Below are 19,855 nucleotides of genomic sequence, written 5' to 3'. Positions count from 1 at the left end.
TCTTACAAAATAAAGAATTAGGAAGAGAATCCTACAACATGAATAAATAGATAGAGTGTCAGCCTGTGGACAGAAGGGTCTCAGGTTCGATTCTGGTCAAGAGCATGTGCTCAGGTTTCAGGCTCAATCCCCAGTAAGGGGTGTGCAGGAGGCAGCCAATCAATGACTCTCTGTCATCATTGATGTTTCTATCTCTCTCTCCCTCTCCCTTCCTCTCTGAAATCAATAAAAATATTTTTTTAGAGAGAACCGAGGTGGCGGCGTAAGGTACAGACCTGTGCGTGCTGCCTCCCACAACAACATCGAGACTACCAACTATAAGACAAACAGCTATCATTCAGAACCAGGGGAAAGCTGGCCCAGTGGAAGTTCTACAACTGGAAGGAAAGAAAGAAGAGCATCGAGACTGAGTAGGATGTGCAGAGGCGCCAAGAACAGAGGTACGGAGTCGTGTGCCAAGCGGGCTGCAACTGGATGCGTGGTTTTCTTCAATCGAAAGGGGTTACAAACTCTCAAATCCACTGAGCTTGTTTGGGGTGGGATTCTGAGGTCCCAGACCCCTACGGGGAGAGGCAGGACAGCCTTGCAGTGGGTCGGAAAGCGAGTGCAGCTTTCTCGCGGAGCTGCTCGCCGCTGCTCGCCGGCACTTGGAGTCGCGGAGAGGCGAGGAGGAGTCGCAGAGACGCCATTGCTGTTTGCTCCGCCCTGGTGATTCCCTGAGACCCCGCCCTACTCAATTTACATCACCGCCCAAGCTGTGCCAGAGGCACAAAAGGAACCACCTGCGCTTTTCCAGCTTAATCCAACAAACTGCAGATTTCAACTCCTCGCACCCATAAGGGACACACTCAAGAAGCAGAATCAGGTTCGGAGGAAGCCAGAACCAGACGAGGCTGGGCCGGCAACATGGAACCGCTGTACCAGCAAATGCACAAACAGGTCCACCAGATCTAGTCTCACATGGGACACCGGGAGACGGCAGACAAGCAGTCTGTGCACTTAGTAGAAAACAAAATCCAAGCAAGCATACCAGATATTCAGCCACCAGGAACACCTGGAGATTTTGTCCAGCAAGGAGCCGCCCAACAAAAGACAGAATACCAAACTTCGCGTTGACCAGTTAAAGTATGATGTCCAGCACCTGCAGACTGCTCTCAGAAACTTCCAACATCAGCGATATGCAAGGGAGCAGCAGGAGAGACAGCGAGAGGAGCTTCTGTCTCGCACCTTCACCCCCAACGTGGGATGCGGCGCCCCCTGCGAGGCTGTGATGGCCCCTAAGAGGCTGCGATGGCCCCTGTGAGGCTGAGACAGCCCCTGAGAGGCTGAGACGGCCCCTGTGAGGCTGAGACGGGTCCTGTAAGGCTGTGACGGCCCCTGTGTGGCCGAACACAGGGACACGTCGTGGATGGAAATAGCTACATTTTCCATGTGTATGACCCGGCAACAAAAAGCGTACACCTATGGATGAGGACAGTGTGGGGGTAAGGGCAGAGGGTGGGGTGGGAACTGGGTGGAGGGGAGCTATGGGGGGGAAAAAGGGGAACAACTATAATAATCTGAACAATAAAGATTTATTTAAAAAATATTTTTTTAAAAGAAGTATTTTGAACAACTATATGCCATACTATGCAATACTATGAACAACTATATGCCAACAAGCTGGATATTGAGAATGAACTGGACAAATTCCTAGAAAAATACAATCTCCTAAAACTGAATCAGGAAGATTCAGAAAACCTAAATAGGCCAATAGCAACTGATGAAATAAAAGCAGTAATAATAAAAAAACTCTCAGCAAACAAAAGGAACTCATACAACTTAACAAAATGAAGACAAACAATCCTATCAAAAAAATGGGAAAAGGGCCTATATAGATACTTCTTCAAAGAGGACATACAGATGGCCAAGAGACATGGAAAAATGTTCAAAGTCACTGACCATCAGAGAGATGCAAATTAAAATGACAATGAGGTACCATCTCACACCTGTCAGAATGGCTATCAACAAATCAACAAATGACAAGTGCTGGTGAGGATGTGGAGTAAAGGGAACCCTAGTGCACTGCTGGTGGGAATGCAGACTGGTACTACCATTATGGAAAACAGTATGGAGTTTCCTCAAAAAATTAAATATGGAACTTCCATTTGACCCAGTGATCCCATTTCTAGGAATATATCCTAAGAAACCCAAAGCACCAATCAGAAAGAACCTATGTACCCCTATGTTCACAGCAGCACAATTTATAATAGCCAAGATCTGGAAACAGCCTGCAAGAGTCCATGGCCAGCGTGGCTTTCGCGGGTTCAAAGACTTGGAGGGAGGGCTGACTCACAAATGATACACAAGACAAAATATTAATTTTTTAATTACCAGGGGAACCAGAGAACAGCCTAACCATAGCGGTCAAGCTCTCTCCGTTGCTCCTTTCCCAGCTGCTTTTATTAGCTAGAATACACAATTGTCTTTAGGAATGCAAACAGACATATGAATGGTAATGTTTAGCAAACAGTAAGATTGTCAGGTCTTGGGGGAGTTTGCTTTAGGCCATTGAGTCAGCAGCAGGCAATAAAATATAGATATTCACCCTGTGAATATCAAAGGAGTCCTGGTCAGGCTTCTGCCAGACTCCTCACATTTATATCAATTGCTGTTGATCTTGGTCTCCAGCAACAGCCCAAGTGCTCATCCGTAGATAAGTGGATAAAAAAGCTGTGGTACATTTATAACATGGAATACTATGCAGCAGTAAAAGAGAAGAATCTCTTATCTTTTGAAACAGCATTGAGGCACCTGGGAAGTATCATGCTAAGTGAAATAAGTCAGTCAGAGAAAGACAAGTATCACATGATCTCACTCATATGTGGAATCTAATTAACAAAATAAAGTAATGAATGGAATAGATCCAGAGACATGGAAGCATGAAACAGAGTGTGGAATCTCAGAGGGAAGGGAGGGGAGGGTGGGTAGGAAGTAATCAACCAAAGACTTTGTATGTATATATGCATAACCCATGAACACAGACAATAGGATGGTGAAAGCCTGGGGTGGGGGCGAGGGTTGGCTGGAGGGTGTCAATGGGGGACAAGGGGGGATATATGTAATACTTTCAATAGTAAAACATTATTTTAAAAATAAACATAAAATTTAAAAAAGGCCCAAGACCCTGCACTAGCACCAACCTGCCTTGCTTCACAGGTAGGCCTCGCCAGGGCACCCCCAAAACCAGTACAAATATTTCCTGCTGCATGGCCCCAGGCAGTGGCTGACTTTACACCTTTCAGAAGGCCCTAGAGCTAGTGCACCCAGTGGACAGCTTCAGACCACACCAGATTACAACTCTGCACGTCCACACGTGACACACTCAAATGGCACACTCAGTGAGCAACACAGCCCCACTGAAGTAAGTCCTGCTCCCTAGGGCTGTCTTCTGCACAGCAGCTCTCCTGCTGTAGTCATAGCTGGTCCTCACAACCAATTGGCCTGGAGATCAATTCCTTCCAGTGACACCAACAGCAATCAAGGCTCAACTACAAGACTGTGCACACAGCCCCCACTGGGACAAACCTAGAGTTGCCCAGATCAGGTGACTGGGGAGGCTAAGCCACTGGGCCTTACAGGACACCTACTAGACAAGGCCACTCTATCAATTCCAGGGGACATAGCCGCTCTACCCAATACATAGAAACAAACACAGGGAAGCAGCCAAAATGAAGAGACAAAGAAACATGTAACAAATGAAAGAAATGGAAGCAAGCAAACTACTGAGTACAGAGTTCAACCCATGGTTATAAGTTTACTCAAGGATCTTTATGAGACTTTCAAGGATCTTAGTGAGAATGTCAAAGACATGAAAAAGGACCAGTTAGAAACTAAGCATACATTAACTGAAATAAAGAATAATTTACAGGGATTCAACAGTAGAGTAGAGGATTCTGAGGATCAAATGAAGAATTTGAAATATGAGGAAGCAAAAAACACCCAATCAGAAGAGCAAAAAGAAAAAAAGAATCCAAAAATATGAAGATAGTACAAGGAGCCTCTGGGACAACTTTAAGCATATCAACATTCACGTTATGGGGTGCCAGAAGAAGAGAGAGAACAAGATACTGAAAACCTATTTGAAGAAATAATGATAGAAAACTTCCCCTACCTGGTGAAAACAACAGACTTACAAGTCTAGGAAGCACAGAGTTCCAAACAAGAGGAACCCAAAGAGGCCTACACCAAGACACACCATAATTAAAATGCCAAGGGTTAAGGACAGAGAGCATCTTAAAAGCAGCAAGAAAAAAGCAGTTAATTACCTACAAGGGAATGCCCATACGACAATCAGCTGATTTCTCAACAGAAACTTTGCAGGCCAGAAGGGACTGGTAAGAAATAGTCAAAGTGATGACTAGCAAGATTACTCTACCCAGCAAAGCTACCATTTAGAATTTGAAGGTCAGATAAAGAGCATCACAGACAAGTAAAAGCTAAAGGAAGTTTGAAAAGTGCTTACACCATTAGTATTACATGAAATGCTGAAGGGTATTCTTGAAGGAGAAGGAGAAGGAGAAGGAGAAGGAGAAGAAGGAGAGATTTAAAAATATGAGCAATAAAATGGCAATAAACACACATCTATCAACTGAATCTAAAAATCAAAATAAATGAACAAAAAAATATAATGAGCACAATAAACTGATGAATAAAATAGAATCAGAGGCATGGACACATGGAACAGACTGACGAAGCTCAGAAGAGACTATATAGGCCATTGCCTCCAAAAGACAAGATTTTTAAAATGCAAATAGAAAAGTAATGGTTTTGAAATTGGAATGTGGTCTCAAGAAGATGCCAACCACCCTTTGATACAGAGATTAAAGAATATGTAGTTGGGGGATATTGGGTTTTAGATCCCAGCACAAGAAAATCCTAAGCTTGTCTCCTCCCATAGATACATCAAAGCTACAGCTACATATGAAACAATTCTCCCTGAAAATGACCTAAAAACCAGCAGAACAGCTCTACAACAAAGGATAAAAGGCCATATTGAGATGGGTGGGAAAGACAAGGACAAACAGGATCCCCATCCTAATAAGTAGTCTCGCAAGTAGGATGATTTCCAAACATGGAGCTCCTCTCTGAGGAGCAACGAGTTCAAGCCCCACACCCAGCACTCCAACCTTTGGGACTTGCACCAGAAAGACAAGCCCTTAAAATGTCTGGCTTTGACAACTAATGAGGTTTACACCCAGGAGACCCAAAGGACTGTAGAAAATTGAAACTTTGCTCTTAAAAGGCTTGTGAAGATTCACTCACTCCGAATCCCAGTGCAGAGGCAGAAGTTTGAAAAGTGCTTACACCATTAGCAAAGGACATTCATTAACTAATCTTAAAGCATATGCTGGGGAGACAGGAGTTTCATTAACTATCTCTGGGGAGAAAAGATGCTGGTAGGTATCAATTTTTAACTCTTCATCTACCTTGCTAGTCTGGTGTTGGTGGACATCAATTTTGGTGCTCACTATCTACCTTGCGAGACCCATGTGCCCCACTATAGTTCTGTGGGAAACTGTTTATTGCCTTCACTATCTGATAAGCATAGACAGAGAACTCCCCGAAACCCCCAAAGGCTGGGTGCCTTTGAAGCCCTAGCAAAGCTCGGAGCTAGGCACCACCTCTGTTTGTCCAGACAGTGGTAGCTGAAACTACTCCCCCATTTATTATTATGTAAATCCTTGCTGATGGGCTAGTCTGCCTGTTGCCAGGGGTCACCTGCCTAAGGGCTATGCTATGGGTGCATCCCAGATCAATAAAAGCTTGGTGAGGCCTGAGCACAGGAGGAAGTCCTTTGGGACTTGCCGCCTGGTCCCTCAATATTGCAAAATTATCTCGTGTCTTTTTCTCTCATTTGTTGTGCGGCTCCTCTTTCAGATACCGAACTCTACTCCACACAGAACGTGGAGGGAGTCTTACACGACAAGTTCTACCTTGTGGTACAACCCTGCAAAGCCCAGTGCTCTATCACATGGTCCCACCCACCTAACCCAGAAGATGCATGCAGTCCAAACAGGAGATGTCCATGGGGGACCCCAAAGGACTGAAACCATCTGAGAGGCTGTTCTTGGCAGGCTGGGACCTCCAGGGCACTGCATAAGCAACAGATTAAACACACGAAGCAAAACAACATTTACATTACAGGGGTCCCAAAGGAAAAAAAGAGTAAAAGACAAAAAAACTTATTTGGAGAAATAATGGCTGAAAACTTCTTTAACCTTAAAAAGGAAGCAGCCATTTATATTCAAGAAGTGTAGAAAGTTCCAAATAAAATAAAACCAAAGAGAGCCACACCAAACACATAATTATAGTCAAAATTTTAAAATGAAGAATTTTCAATGCAGCAAGAGAAAACAACTTATTACATACAAAAAATATTTAAAAAACCAACAACATAAAACTACTGGCAGATTTTTTTTTTTTTACTAGAAACTCTGCAATCCAGAAGAGACTGGCATAATACATTCAAAGTGCTAAAAGCAAAAATCTTCCCACCTTTACAGGCAAGGTTATCATTCAGAATTGACGAAAAAAGATTTTCAGGACAAGCAAAAACTAAACGACTTTACTATCACTAAACTAGCCCTATAAGAAATGTTAAGGGGACCTAGCTGGTTTGGCTCAATGGATAGAGCTGGACTAAAGGGTCCCAGGTTTGATCCTAGTCAATGGCACGTGACCGGGTTGTGGGCTCGATTCCCAGTAGGGGACGTGCAGGAGGCAGCCAATCAATGATTCTTTCTCATCAATGATAATTCTATCTCTCTCTTCCTCTCCCTTCCTCTCTGAAATCAATAAAAATATATTTTTAAAAAAGAAATGTTAAAGGGAATCCTTTAAGCTGAAAAACAAGGCAATAATTACTAACAAGAAAACATAAAGTAAAATTCTCACTGGTAAAGGTAAATATGTAGTAAAGGGATGGACTAGTCAATTATACACTTCATATATAAGACAAAAGAAGTAAATATAACTGTAATGACAATAACTAATAAAAAGATACACAAAATATAAAGATATAAATGTAGCATACAAAAAAACATGAAACCAGGGAGGAGAAATAAAATTGAAGAGTTTTAAAATGTGTTCATATTTATTAGTATTATTAGTATATTTTTTTAAATCCTCACCTGAGGATTTTTTTCCATTGCTTGTTTAAAGAGAGTGGAAGGGAGAGAGGAGGAGAGAGAGAAACATTGATTGGTTGCCTCCTGCACACACCCTGACCAGTGCTGCTGATTGAACCTTCAAGCCAGGTACCTACCCTTGGTCAGGAACCTGCAACCCTTCAGTGTCCAGGCCAACATGCTAACCACTAAGCAACACTGGCCAGGGCAAAATGTGTTCACATTTAACTTGCTATCAAGTTAAAATAAACTGAATATATATATCTCCTATCTAACAATAGACAAACATGGTAATTAACCATACCTCAGCTACGCTTCCCATTGGCTAATCAGCAAGATATGCAAATTAACTGCCAACAAAGATGGCGGCCGGCAGCCACGCAGCTGAAGTGAGCAAGAGGCTTGCTTGCTTCAGTGATGGAGGAAGCCAAGGTCCCCCGCCTGCCTCAGCCCAGCTCTGAGCTCCAGAAGCAACAATGTTTCAATTATAGAAGCTAAACAAACCCCAGATATCTGCTTTCAGCCAGCCGGGGCCTCAGAGCTTAGAGCGCCAGTGATGGCAACAGAGTTTCAATTATAGAAGGTAAATAAACCCAGATACCTGCTTTCAGCCAGCCATGGCCTCAGAGCTGGAGCCAGCTCTCAGCTCCAGTGACAGTGATAGAAGGTAAATAAATCCCAGAAAAAAACAAGAAAAAAAAAAAAACAAGCTGGGAGCTTCAGTCACCTGCCAGCCTGAAAACGGCCCTCAGCCCCTCACCCAGACTGGCCAGGCACCCCAGTGGGGACCCCCACCCTGAAGGGGGTGTGACCAGCTGCAAACAGCCATAAGCCCCTCACTCAGGCTGGCCAGGCAAACAAGCGGGACCCCCACCCTGATCCGGGACACCCTTCAGGGCAAACCAGCTGGCCCCCACCTGTGCACCAGGCCTCTATCCTATATAGTAAAAGGGTAATATGCAAACTGACCCTAACAGCAGAAAGACTGGGAATGACTGGTCACTATGACACACACTGACCACCAGGGGGCAGATGCTCAATGCAGAAGCTGCCCTCTGGTGGTCAGTGCGCTCTCACAGAGGGGAGCTCTGCTCAGCCACAAGCCAAGCTGATGGCTGCCAGTACAGCAGTGGTGGTGGGAGCCTCTCCTGCCTCCTCAACAGTGCTAAGGATGTCCGACTGCAGCTTAGGTCTGCTCCCCGCTGGCAAGTGGACATCCTCTGAGGGCTGCCGGGCTGCCAGAGGGATGTCTGATTGCCATCTTAGGCCCAATCCCCTGGGGAGCAGGCCTAAGCCAGCAAGTGGTCACCACCTGAGGGGTCCCAGACTGCATGAGGGCACAGGCCGGGCTGAGGGACCCCCTAACCCTGAGTGCATGAATTTTTGTGCACCGGGCCTCTAGTATATATCTATATCTATCTATATCTATCTATCTATCTGCCTTGTGATAATGACAAAGGCAAAAACATATAGCAAATACACAAAAGGGGAGAAAAACTCTATAGTAAATAAACAAAAGATATGAGAATGGAAAACAGCAAGAGGTGAAGTTAAGAAAAGGAACTATAAAGCAGCCAGAAAATGATTAACAAAATGGTAATAAGTATACCCCTACCTATAATCTTGCTAATAAAAGCCTCCTCACCGCCATCAGAATCCATCACCAGGAGGCAGCGAATGACGAGGCAGAATAGGCCCTTGAAGTCAGGGAGGGGCGGGACCTGAGCACTTGGCGCAGAGGGAATAGGACAGGCTCCATGGGAGGGAACAGAGTGGAGCTGCGCTCACACTCAGCCTCGGACTTCAGTTGCCGGTGTGTCAGGTGGCCCTCCCCGCCTTCACCGGGTTGCAGGGTTGCAAGGTCTGGGCTTCAGAACTGGCTCAAAAGACTGAGAGCCTCCGGGGTGGTCGGAAAGGCAGTTGCGGGGAGAGGCTGGTGGGCGAGCGGATTGGCTGGATTCGAGAGGGCGGGGCTAACTTTTGAGAGGTGCGAGGGGGAGTGTAAGAGAGTGTGCACTCACATGTGCCACAGCCTGCCGGCTTTACTCTTGTAGGGTGACTGTGGTGGCGGCCAAGGTTACTATGCGAGCCCAGACGGAGCAGAGGCCGGTGGAGCAGAAGGACATCCCGGCATTCCTATACCAGATGGCGTGGCCCTCGGGTCATGGCCAAAGGGGAGGGCGCCGAGAGCGGCTTCACAATGGGGCTGCTGCCTACAGGCATCCTCCAAGTGGGTCCCAGGGAAGGTGAGAACCTGGCATCTGGTGGAGGGCAAGGGGTGGCAGCGTCCCTGGAGCATGCGAGGTGTCGGGGCGGTGGACATGGCCCTGATGGCAGGCTAGGCCTAGGGGACCCTACATGCGCAGGATTTAATCGTGCACTGGGCCTCTAGTACTTTAAATAGAAATAAACTAATTTCTCCAATCAAAAGACATAGAGATTTTGTTCTCTCTCATAGTGTGGGCACTGCTGCTTAAAGGTTTTAAAAACAAGGAAAGAAGTATTTCGTGCTTCACCTTTTCTGGGACAACAGTGGGAAATGTGTTCTGTTCAACTCAATGTCATATTTGCTTATTAAGGGCTAATGAACATGCCAGTATCGAGATAAGTGCTTTAAACTCATTGTATCCTTTAAGTGTTTCAACAACCCAGTGAGCCAGAGCTGAAACTTACTGGACTAGGTGTGAGGTCCCACCTGGAAAGCCATAGCTGACAAGAAGTAAACAACTTGAGTGATGGCAGAGAAATGGCAGCGTGAGAGGCCCCCTTGTCTGTAACTCAACAAAGGGTTCCATGCTCAACATAAAGGCACACCTGAGAGATCTTCACATTGAATCAGCTACAGGTAGGAAAGTAGGGACAAGTGGGGGAGACGAGAAAACAGAAGGGCTGAGTTCAGTGAAGCAGCCCATCAGCTAGGGTCTCATGGCAGTCCTCAAACCAGATACCGGAGGAATCAGTTTATGGCTGGTGCTCCCTTCAGCCAAGAAGAGCAGAAAGATTCAGTGGGCATTCCTGAGGAGTAGGCAATATGAGCTGTGACTGAGTCCAGAGACCTGGGCTGATGCTATGGTTGTTGGGCAGTTCGCCTTCCAGACAGAGAACAAAGCAACAGTGTCCTGTCATCCTGTAAATCCCTTCAACTTAGTATTGGGCTGCAGAGCACATTATCTGCAAAACCAAGAACAAGTACAGAATCGGTTTTCCCTGAACAAAGGGTGTACTCTATCACTGGTCCAAGTTCGTACACAGGGAGAACCATGCAGAGGTCTGAGGCCATCATTACCAGGAGGGCAAAACAAAGAAGGCAGCAGAGTTACTCCAGCTCACCCCATCCCAACACATCACAGCTACACTGATGGCAGCCAGAGAAGCTGTGGTGGTCACCACTGGGAATTCACAGAGCTAAAAAAAGCCCACCTTGTAATTCAGCACCACCTACTGGAAAATAATAGAAAAACCTCTTTGTATGAATCTACTAGAGAAATGCCACTCATACACATCTGACAGAACAAATCTATCAAATACTATGAATAACAAAAATAGTGAGGCAGCTCAGAAGAAAAATAAAAGATCTCCAGGAAGCAAACTTGAACACATGGTATGAATGGATATGAATGACAGAGAATTCAAAATTGCAGTTCTGAAAATACCCAATGAGATACAAGAAAAAAAACTAACAGGCAATTGATTGCACTCAGACAACAAATAAAGAAAATGAGCACTTAACCAAAGAGATTGAAACTATAAAAAAGAACCAAACAGAAATTCTGAAGATGAATAACTCAAAAAAATATCAAAAATAAACTAGCAAGCATAGGAAATAGAGAAGACCAGGTGGAGAAAAGAATTATTGATATTGAAGCTAGAAATCTACAAATTACAGAGAGAGGAGAAGCGAGAGACTTGAGCATTTTAAAAAATGAAACAACTCTTGAGAATTTAAAAAAATGAAAAAACTCTATGAGTTTTACCTGACTACATAGGAAAGAGCAATACCAAAATAATATGCATACCAGAAAAAGAAGAAATGGAAAGGGAACTGAGAGTCTATTAATACAAATAGAGGATTAGAACTTCCCAAACCTATAGAAAGAGACCCTCAAATTCAAGAAGCAAGTGAACATCTAATTACCTCCATTCAAAGAGGCCTTCTCCAAGGTACACTGTATTAAAAGTGTCCAAGATTAATGACAAAGAATTCTCAAGTCAGCCAGTGGGGGGAAATGTAACCTATAAAGGAAAGCCCATTAAGTTATCATAAAACTTTTCAGCAGAAATTCTATAAGCCAGAAAAGAATGGAACCAAATATTCAAACTACTGAAAGAAGCTGCTGTCCAGCAAAGTTATCCTTTATTTTTTAAAAATATATTTTATTGATATTTTTACAGAGAGGAAAGGAGAGGGATAGAGAGTTAGAAACATCAATGAGAGAGAAACATAAATCAGCTGCCTCCTGCACACTCCCCACTGGGGCTGTGCCCGCAACCAAGGTACATGCCCTTGACCGGAATTGAACCTGGGACCCTTGAGTCTACAGGCTGACGCTCTATCCACTGAGCCAAACCAGTCAGGGCTATCCTTTAAATATGAAGGTGAAATAAAGACTTTTCCAGAGATAAAGAAGCTGAGGGAATTTATCACCAGAAAGCCTCCATTGCAAGAAATACTCAAGGGAGTTATTTTACCTGAAACAGAGAACAAAAAGGTCACAAAACAAGCCCAGCTGGCATGGCTCAGTGGTTGAGCATTGAACCTATGAATCAGGAGGTCATGGTTCAATTCTCAGTCAGGGCACATGCCCGGGTTGAGGGCTCAATCCTCAAGGGGGGCATGCAGGAAGCATCCAATCAATGATTCTCTCTCATCATTGATGTTTCTATCTTTCTTTTTCCCTCCCTTCCTCTCTGAAATCAATAAAATATATATGTATAAAAAAGATTTTTAAAAAGGTCACAAAACTATGAATAAGATCACCAACTAACTTTAAACAGGGATAATTTGTGACAACAAAAACATAAAAGGGGAGAGTAGGTAAAGGTCTGAATTTGCAAAGGAGGATGGAAATTAGATGCATTCAAAAGAAAAAAGACTACTGTATATATGAAAGTTTCTTTTCCATAAACCTAATGGTAGACACACACACACACACACACACACACACACAAAACTGAGACACATAGCTTTAAAAAAATGAGGAAAGAGGTGTGAGTACTAGCAAACAAAAACAACAGACAGAAACATATAGGAAAAGAATCAATGGAGGCACAGAGCTACCAGAAAACAAAATGTAAGTGGCTATAGAAAATACTCATGAATCAATAATTACCCTAAATGTAAGTGGACTGAATTCACCAATAAAGAAGCACAGAGTAGCAGAGTCAAAAACCAAACCCAACCATACATTAAGGAGACACATCTAAGCTGCAAAGATAAAGGTAGATTCAAAGTACAAGTGTGGAAAATTATTCCCCAAGCAAGTAGCATCCACAGAAAAGCAGGTGTAGCCATACTTATATCTTACAAAATATATTTTAAGATAACAAAGTTAAGAAGAGACAAAGGTGGATGTTTTATAATGATAAAGTCGTCACTACATCAAGAAAACATAACACTTCTTAACATATATGCATGCAACCAGATTAAACAACATACTACTAAAAAAATGACTGGGTCAAAGAAGAAGTGAAAAATGAGATCAAAAGATATATAGAGACAAATGAGAATGACAATACAACACATAAAAACTTCTATGATGCAGCGAAAGCAGTAATGAGAGGGAAGTTTGTATCATTACAGGCCTATCTCAATAAACAAGAGAAATCCCAAGTAAACAACCTAACATCTCAAAGAACTAGATAAAGAAGAACAAAAGCAACCCAACATCAGCAGAAGAAAGAAAAAAAAATAAAAATTAGTGCAGAGTTGAATGAAATAGAGAACAAAATGACTATACAAGATATTAATAAAATAAAGAGCTGGTTCTTTGAAAAGATTCATAAAATTGATAAAGCCCTGGATAGACTCACTAAGGAAAAAAAGGGAAAAGACCCCTTTAAACAAAATCAGAAATGAGAGAGAAGTCACCACAGACATCACAGATATATAAAGGATCATACTAGAATATTATTAAAGACTAGAGGCCCGGTGCACAAAAATTTGTGCACTGGGGGCGGGGGGAGGGGGGGGTGACCCCTCAGCCCGGCCTGTGCTCTCTCGCAGTATGGGACTCCTCGGGGGATGATCACCTGCTGGCTTAGGCCTGTTCCCTGGGGGATTGGGCCTAAGATGGCATTCAGACATCCCTCTGGCAGCCTGGCAGCTCTCAGGTGATGTCCACTTGCCAGCGGGGAGCAGACCTAAGCTGCAGTCAAACATCCTTAGCGCTCCTGAGGAGGCAGGAGAGGCTCCCACCACCACCGCTGTTCTGGCAGCCATCAGCCTGGCTTGTGGCTGAGCAGACCTCGCCTATGTGGGAGCTCACTGACCACCAGAGGGCAGCTCTTGCATTGAGCGTCTGCCCCCTGGTGGTCAGTGTGTGTCATAGTGACCAGTCATTCCCAGTCTTTCTGCTGTTAGGGTCAGTTTGCATATTACCCTTTTACTATATAGGATAGAGGCCTGGTGCATGGGAGGGGGCCGGCTGATTTGCCCTGAAGGGTGTCCTGGATCAGGGTGGGGGGTCCCACTTGGGTGCCTGGCCAGCCTGGGTGAGGGGCTGATGGCTGTTTGCAGCTGGTCACACCCCCTTCAGGGTGGGGGTCCCCACTGGGGTGCCTGGCCAGCCTGGATGAGGGGCTGATGGCTGTTTTCAGACTGGCCACACCCCCTTTAGGGTGGGGGTCCCTACTGGGGTGCCTGGCCAGTCTGGGTGAGGGGCTGAGGGCTGTTTTCAGGTTGGCTGGCGACTGAAGCTCCCAGCCTCTCCTTTTTTTCTTTTTCTTTTTTTATTCTGGGATTCATTTACCTTCTATAATTGAAACTTTGTTGCAGTCACTGGAGCTTAGAGCCAGCTCCAACTCTGAGTCAATGGCCTGTTGAAAGCAGGTATCTGGGGTTTGTTTAGCTTCTATATTTGAAACTTTGTTGCTTTCAAAACTCAGAGCTGGGCAGCGGCAGGCGGGGAACCTTGGCTTCCTCCATCACTGGAGCAAGCAAGCCTCCTGCTCGCTTCAGCTGCATGGCTGCTGGCCGCCATCTTTGTTGGCAGTTAATTTGCATATCGCCCTGATTAGCCAATGGGAAGCGTAGTGAAGGTACGGTCAGTTACCTTTTTTGTCTTTTATTAGATAGGATTATATGCCACCAAGTTCACTAACCTAAAAGAAATAGAAAAGTTCCTAGTAATATATAACCTTCCTAGACTAAATCATGAAGAATTGGACAATCTAAGTAGACTGATCAGCAATGAGGAAATTGAAACAACCATCAACAAACTCCCCCCTGCCCGCCCCCCCCCCCCTCAAAAAAAAGTCCAAGACAGGTTGGCTTCACCAGTGAATTCTACCAATGTCCAAAGAAGATTTAAAACCTATTATTTTCAAACTCTTCCCAGAAGTTGAAGAAGAGGCAATGCTTCCTAACACATTTTATGAGGCCAGTGTAATCCTGATACCAAAATCAAGTAAGGATAACAACAAAAAAAGGAAGCTACAGATCAATATCTCTGGTGAATACAGATGCAAAAATCTATAATAAAAGCATAATATACTAATTAGACCGGATGTCCTTCCGGATGACTTTCTGGATGAAGCTGGGGCTGTGAGGGAAGCTGTGGCAGCCAGAGGGAAACCTGGGTCCCGGGTGCCAGAGGGAAGCCAGTGCTGGCAGCTGGGGGAAGGAAGGCCTACTCTTGCACGAATTTCGTGCATCAGGTCTCTAGTCCTAAATAAAACACTAGTAAATCAAACACAACAATACATAAAAAAAATAATACAGCCTAATCAAGTGGGGTTCATTCCAGGGCCACATATGGAAATGGTTCGACATATGAAAATCAATCAATGTAATACACCACATTAACAAAAGAAAGAATAAAAATCATATGATCTTATCAATAGATATAGAAAAAGCAGTTGATAAGATACAACAGTCATTTATTATTAAAACACTCAGTAAAAAAGGAATAGAAGGAAAGTACCTCAACATAGTAAAGGCCATGTATGATAAACCCTCAGCTAATCTCACTCAATGGTGAAAAACTGAAAGCTTTTCCTCTAAGATCAGGAACAAGACAAGGATGCCCAGTCTCACCACTCTTATTCAACATAAGGCTGGAAGGCCAAGCTAGAGCAATGAGGCAAGAGTTTACACAGAGGTTATCCTCCTATACAATAAAAGGGTAATATGCAAATAGACCTAATAGCAGAACAACCGAATAACCAATTTAAGCATAATATGCTAATGATATGCTAAGGCTGCTCAACTGCTCATTATGATGTGCACTGACCACCAGGGGGCAGATGCTCTGACTGGTAGGTTAGCTTGCTGCTGGGGTCTGGCAGAAAGAGACTTAGCAAGATAGGCTGGACATTCCTTGGAGCCCTTCTACTGTCCCTCCCCAGCCCGATCGTGCACCGGTGGAGTCCCTCAGCCTGGCCTGTGCCCTCTCACAATCTGGAACCCCTTGGGGGATGTTGGGAGAGCTGGTTTCAGCCTGATCCCGCAGGCCACTCCCTTGGGAGGGTGGCAGATGCAGGGTTTATGGCTGGCGAGCGTTGCTGCAGCAGCGTGAGCCTCTCCTAATCGGGACTGATTGGGCATGAGGCCGTGGCAGACACAGTGGGGCCAGGATGAGTGGGAAGCTGCAGGTAGGAGCTGCAGGCAGCATTGGACTGCAGGTTTCAGCCCAATCCCTGTAGGCCACACAGAGGGACCCTACCCGTGCACGAATTTGTGCACCGGACCTCTAATTATAGTATATTTGACACCCTATATACCTGTAATTAGAGATGTGTATATATATATGATGGCTAGGCATGCTGTGTGTCTGAGCTTTGTCTAAATGTTACGCAGAAGTTTGTAGAGTTAAAGGTATGTAGGTTTAATTCATGCAAGGTAAACAATAAGTGCTCTCTTTTATACAATATGCATTGCATCTGGATCTTAAACATATAAAAATGGTCAGTGAAACTTCTGCGAACATGAAGAAATTATTTTAAAAGGCATTTAAATGAAAAAATAAATAAACGGCATCCAAATAGGGAAGAAATAAAACTGTAAGTTTGGAGGATGACATAATTCTATATATAGAAAACCCTAAAGACTCCACCAAAAAAACTATTAGAAACAATAATCAAATGCAGTCAAATTGCAGGATACAAAATCAATGTACAAAAATCCACTGCCTTCCTGTATACTAACAAAAAAAAACCTTAGAAAAACAATAATTTATTTTGCAATTGCAACCAAAAGAATAAAATACCTAGGAATAAACTTAACAAAGAAAGCAAAAGGCCTATATACTGAAAACTACAAAGCATTATTAAAAGAGATTGAAAAGATACAACAAAATGGAAAAATATCCCATGTTCATGGTTTGGAAGAATCAACAGTTAAAATGACCATGTTACCCAAAGCAATATACAGATTTAATGCAATACCCATCAGAATCCCAATGTCATTTTTAAAGAAATAGAAAACAAAATCACCAGCTTTGTATGGAACTACAAAAGACCCCAAAAGCCAAAGCAATCCTGAGGGGTGGGGGTGGGGGGTGGTGGTGGGGGAATAAGCTGGTGGTATCACTCTACCTGACTTGAAATTGTACTACCGAGCTATATAATCAAAACAGCATGGTATTGGCAGAGAAACAGACACTGTAGTACACTGGAGCAGATCACTGGAGCAGAATACAGATTCCAGCCATAAAACCACATGTATATGGACAGATAATTTTCGACAAAGGAGCCAGAAACACACATGGAGTAAAGATAGTCTCTCAGTCAATGGTGCTGGGGAATCTGGAAAGCCACATGCAAAAGAATGAACCTGGATTACAGTTTGTCCCCAGGTACAAAAGTTAATTCAAAATTGATCAAAAACCTAATTATGAGACCAGAAATAATAAGTTACATAGAAGAAAACATAGGTGTTAGGTTAGGTGGCTCAGGAGGCGGCGCAAGAAATTGAGTCCAGTGAATCAGAAAAGAAAGGAAAGGAAAAGGTTTATTCTGTGTCTCCAGGAGACTCACGTACCCCAAAGACAGGGCATGTGGATTCACACCAACAGGGAGGGGGGCGCTTTTTTTATACTGCGGTTGGGTGAGGGGGGGACATGAGCTGAGGAATTCTCTGCTGCAGGGGATGGGCGGGGGTATGTGGATTAAGGGAGAAGAAGCCTGTATCTATGTCTGGCACCTTGATCTCTGAGAAATTTCAGGGGAAGTCCATTATCTTGTCATATGTCTGCATGTATCCGACCCTGGGCTCTCTCCGACCTAACATCCTGGCCTTTTGGTGATAAGGGACGGCGACTCGTTCTGGCTACTTCCAGCTGGCTAAGGGCGACAAGGGGGGCATTTAAAGGCCAGGGTTAGGCAGAGGCAGATCAGAGGGCAGCCGAGCGTAGGGATGGAGCAGGAGCTGATTCACAGTCACCCGTGACATCTCTGTGATCCGGGAGTGGATGAACTTGAGGAGGCAGGGGGCTAGGAGAAAAAAGACACAGATGAGAATCAGGGGCCCTACCATGGATAGGACCCAGGTGGCTAAGGGGCTTTGGAACCAGTCGGAAGGAGAGTTGTCCTGGAAGTGTCCTGCATGTAGTTCTTCACTCAGCTTAGTCAGGGTCTGTACGTTTACGTTTTGCTCCACTACTCTGGACTCGATGTAGTAACAGCATTCTTCCTGAAGGAATATGCAGGTTCCTCCTTTTTCTGCAGTCAGAAAGTCTGAGGCAAGCTGGTTCTGTATGGCTACTTGGGCTACTGATGTCACTTGCTGCTGTAGGGAGGCTAAAAGGGGCAGTAGTAGACTCCAGGGCTAACTGGAGCTTGTCATTAAAGTACTGAGCAGTGACCAGACAGTTCCCGAGGGCCCCCCGGTGAGGCCTACTGAGGCAGCGATACTCACCCCTAACATGACAGGGAGGAAGGCAGCCCGGCGGGTCCAGGGATGGCATGGAGGGAGCAACCAGTGAGCTCCGACTCTCCATACAAGGTTAGTTGGGGAACTACTGTGACCACGAAGCAAGGCCCAGGGTCAGAGGAGTTCATGCAGTTCCTTAAGGTGCCGTTGCACCAAAAGAAGGTACCTGGGCTGGCCTTGGTGAGACTGGCTGCGGTGTGGTATGACAGTCTCTCCCGTGGCAACCCCATAGGTGTTGACATCTTGATTACATCTGTCTGGGTTCCCCTGCTGGGTGACTTGTTTGCCGTTCTGGTAGTAGGTTTCACGGACCTTGAACCTCCACACATAAGCGGGTGGGGGTGAGTGTAGGTGCTCAGGGCCGGGAGGAGAAGAAGGAGGAGGGGAGGGCGGCTAAGGCAGACCTTAGTGGGGCCCAACACCTCACATTTATAGAAGTCATGCTGCTCCGGGGTCCTCTTGAGTCTGGAGAGGTGGTTCCAGGACAGGTCGTCAAGCTGGGGTCGCCAAGCAGCTTGGCCGCAGTGGGGGCTGTGAGGATTACAGTGTGAAGTCCCATCCACCTAGGCTCCAAGGCTTGTGGTTGTAGGTTCTTAAGGAGGACCGAGTCACCAGGGTGAAGGGCTGGTCTTGGGAGTCCTGGTCGGTCGGCTCTGGCTTGGGCAGAAACCTGTTCTCATGTTCTCGGAGCAATTTCCTGGTTAAAGACAGATATGGGAGATACGTACCCAGGGGAGGGGGATCAGTAAGAAGACGGTGGTTGAGCAAGAAGAGTTAAAAGGGCTCAAGAAAATGGGGCTCCGTGGTGTAGCCGGAGTTTGGTCAGGGCCATGGGCAGGAGGTCCGGCCAGGAGCTGCGAATTTCTAAAGAGAGTTTAGTTAGATGGTCCAATAGGTTGGAATTGAGTGGCTATGATGAGGGTTTGAGCCAGTGACAGATATCCAGCAGGATGTAGAGGAGGAGGGACTGATGTCATAGAGTAGATGGAAAGTTGTGTTGATGAGAGTGGGCATAGGAGTAGGTCCAGGGTTCGTAAATAGAGAGCGACACTAGAGGATTTCCCATCCAGACAGTAGAATTGATGACTCCCTCATCATTCCGTATCTGTTTCACCTGAAAATATGAAAAACCTGAGCAAAATTGGAGGGTCCCTTGCCAGGTAAGAGCCCATGAGGAATGATGGGTCATCTGGTCCTGGATGGTGTCACTGAATCTTCTTCGGGGATGGTGGGAGGCACTCAGTGAGCCTGAGAGAGGTAGGTATTGCAGCGAAAGTGGGAGGAAATGTTAGAATGCACTGTTATCCAAGGGAAAAGGGATTGGATGGAGCAGTGGAAGCCAGGGACCTGGAGGCTGGAGAAAAGGTGGGGAGGGAGGGAGCAGGTCGTGCAGCCTGTTCCCAGGCCTCTAGCCTTTTGGATTTTAAAGTTGCTACATTTTTCCTTTGGGGAGGGTGGAGGGGGATGGGGCGAGGTCAGAGCAGTTTTCAGTTCAGAGGAGGGGACAGTTGTGGCGGAGAGAAGGAGAAAAGGCATTCATGGTGAAGACTGAGCTAGGTGAAGACTGAGCTAGGCAAAGACTGAGCTAGGCGAAGTC

Source organism: Myotis nattereri (genome assembly GCF_964212035.1).
Source record: "Myotis nattereri genome assembly, chromosome: 6".
NCBI lineage: Eukaryota > Metazoa > Chordata > Mammalia > Chiroptera > Vespertilionidae > Myotis > Myotis nattereri.
This window is presented reverse-complemented; position numbering follows the sequence as displayed.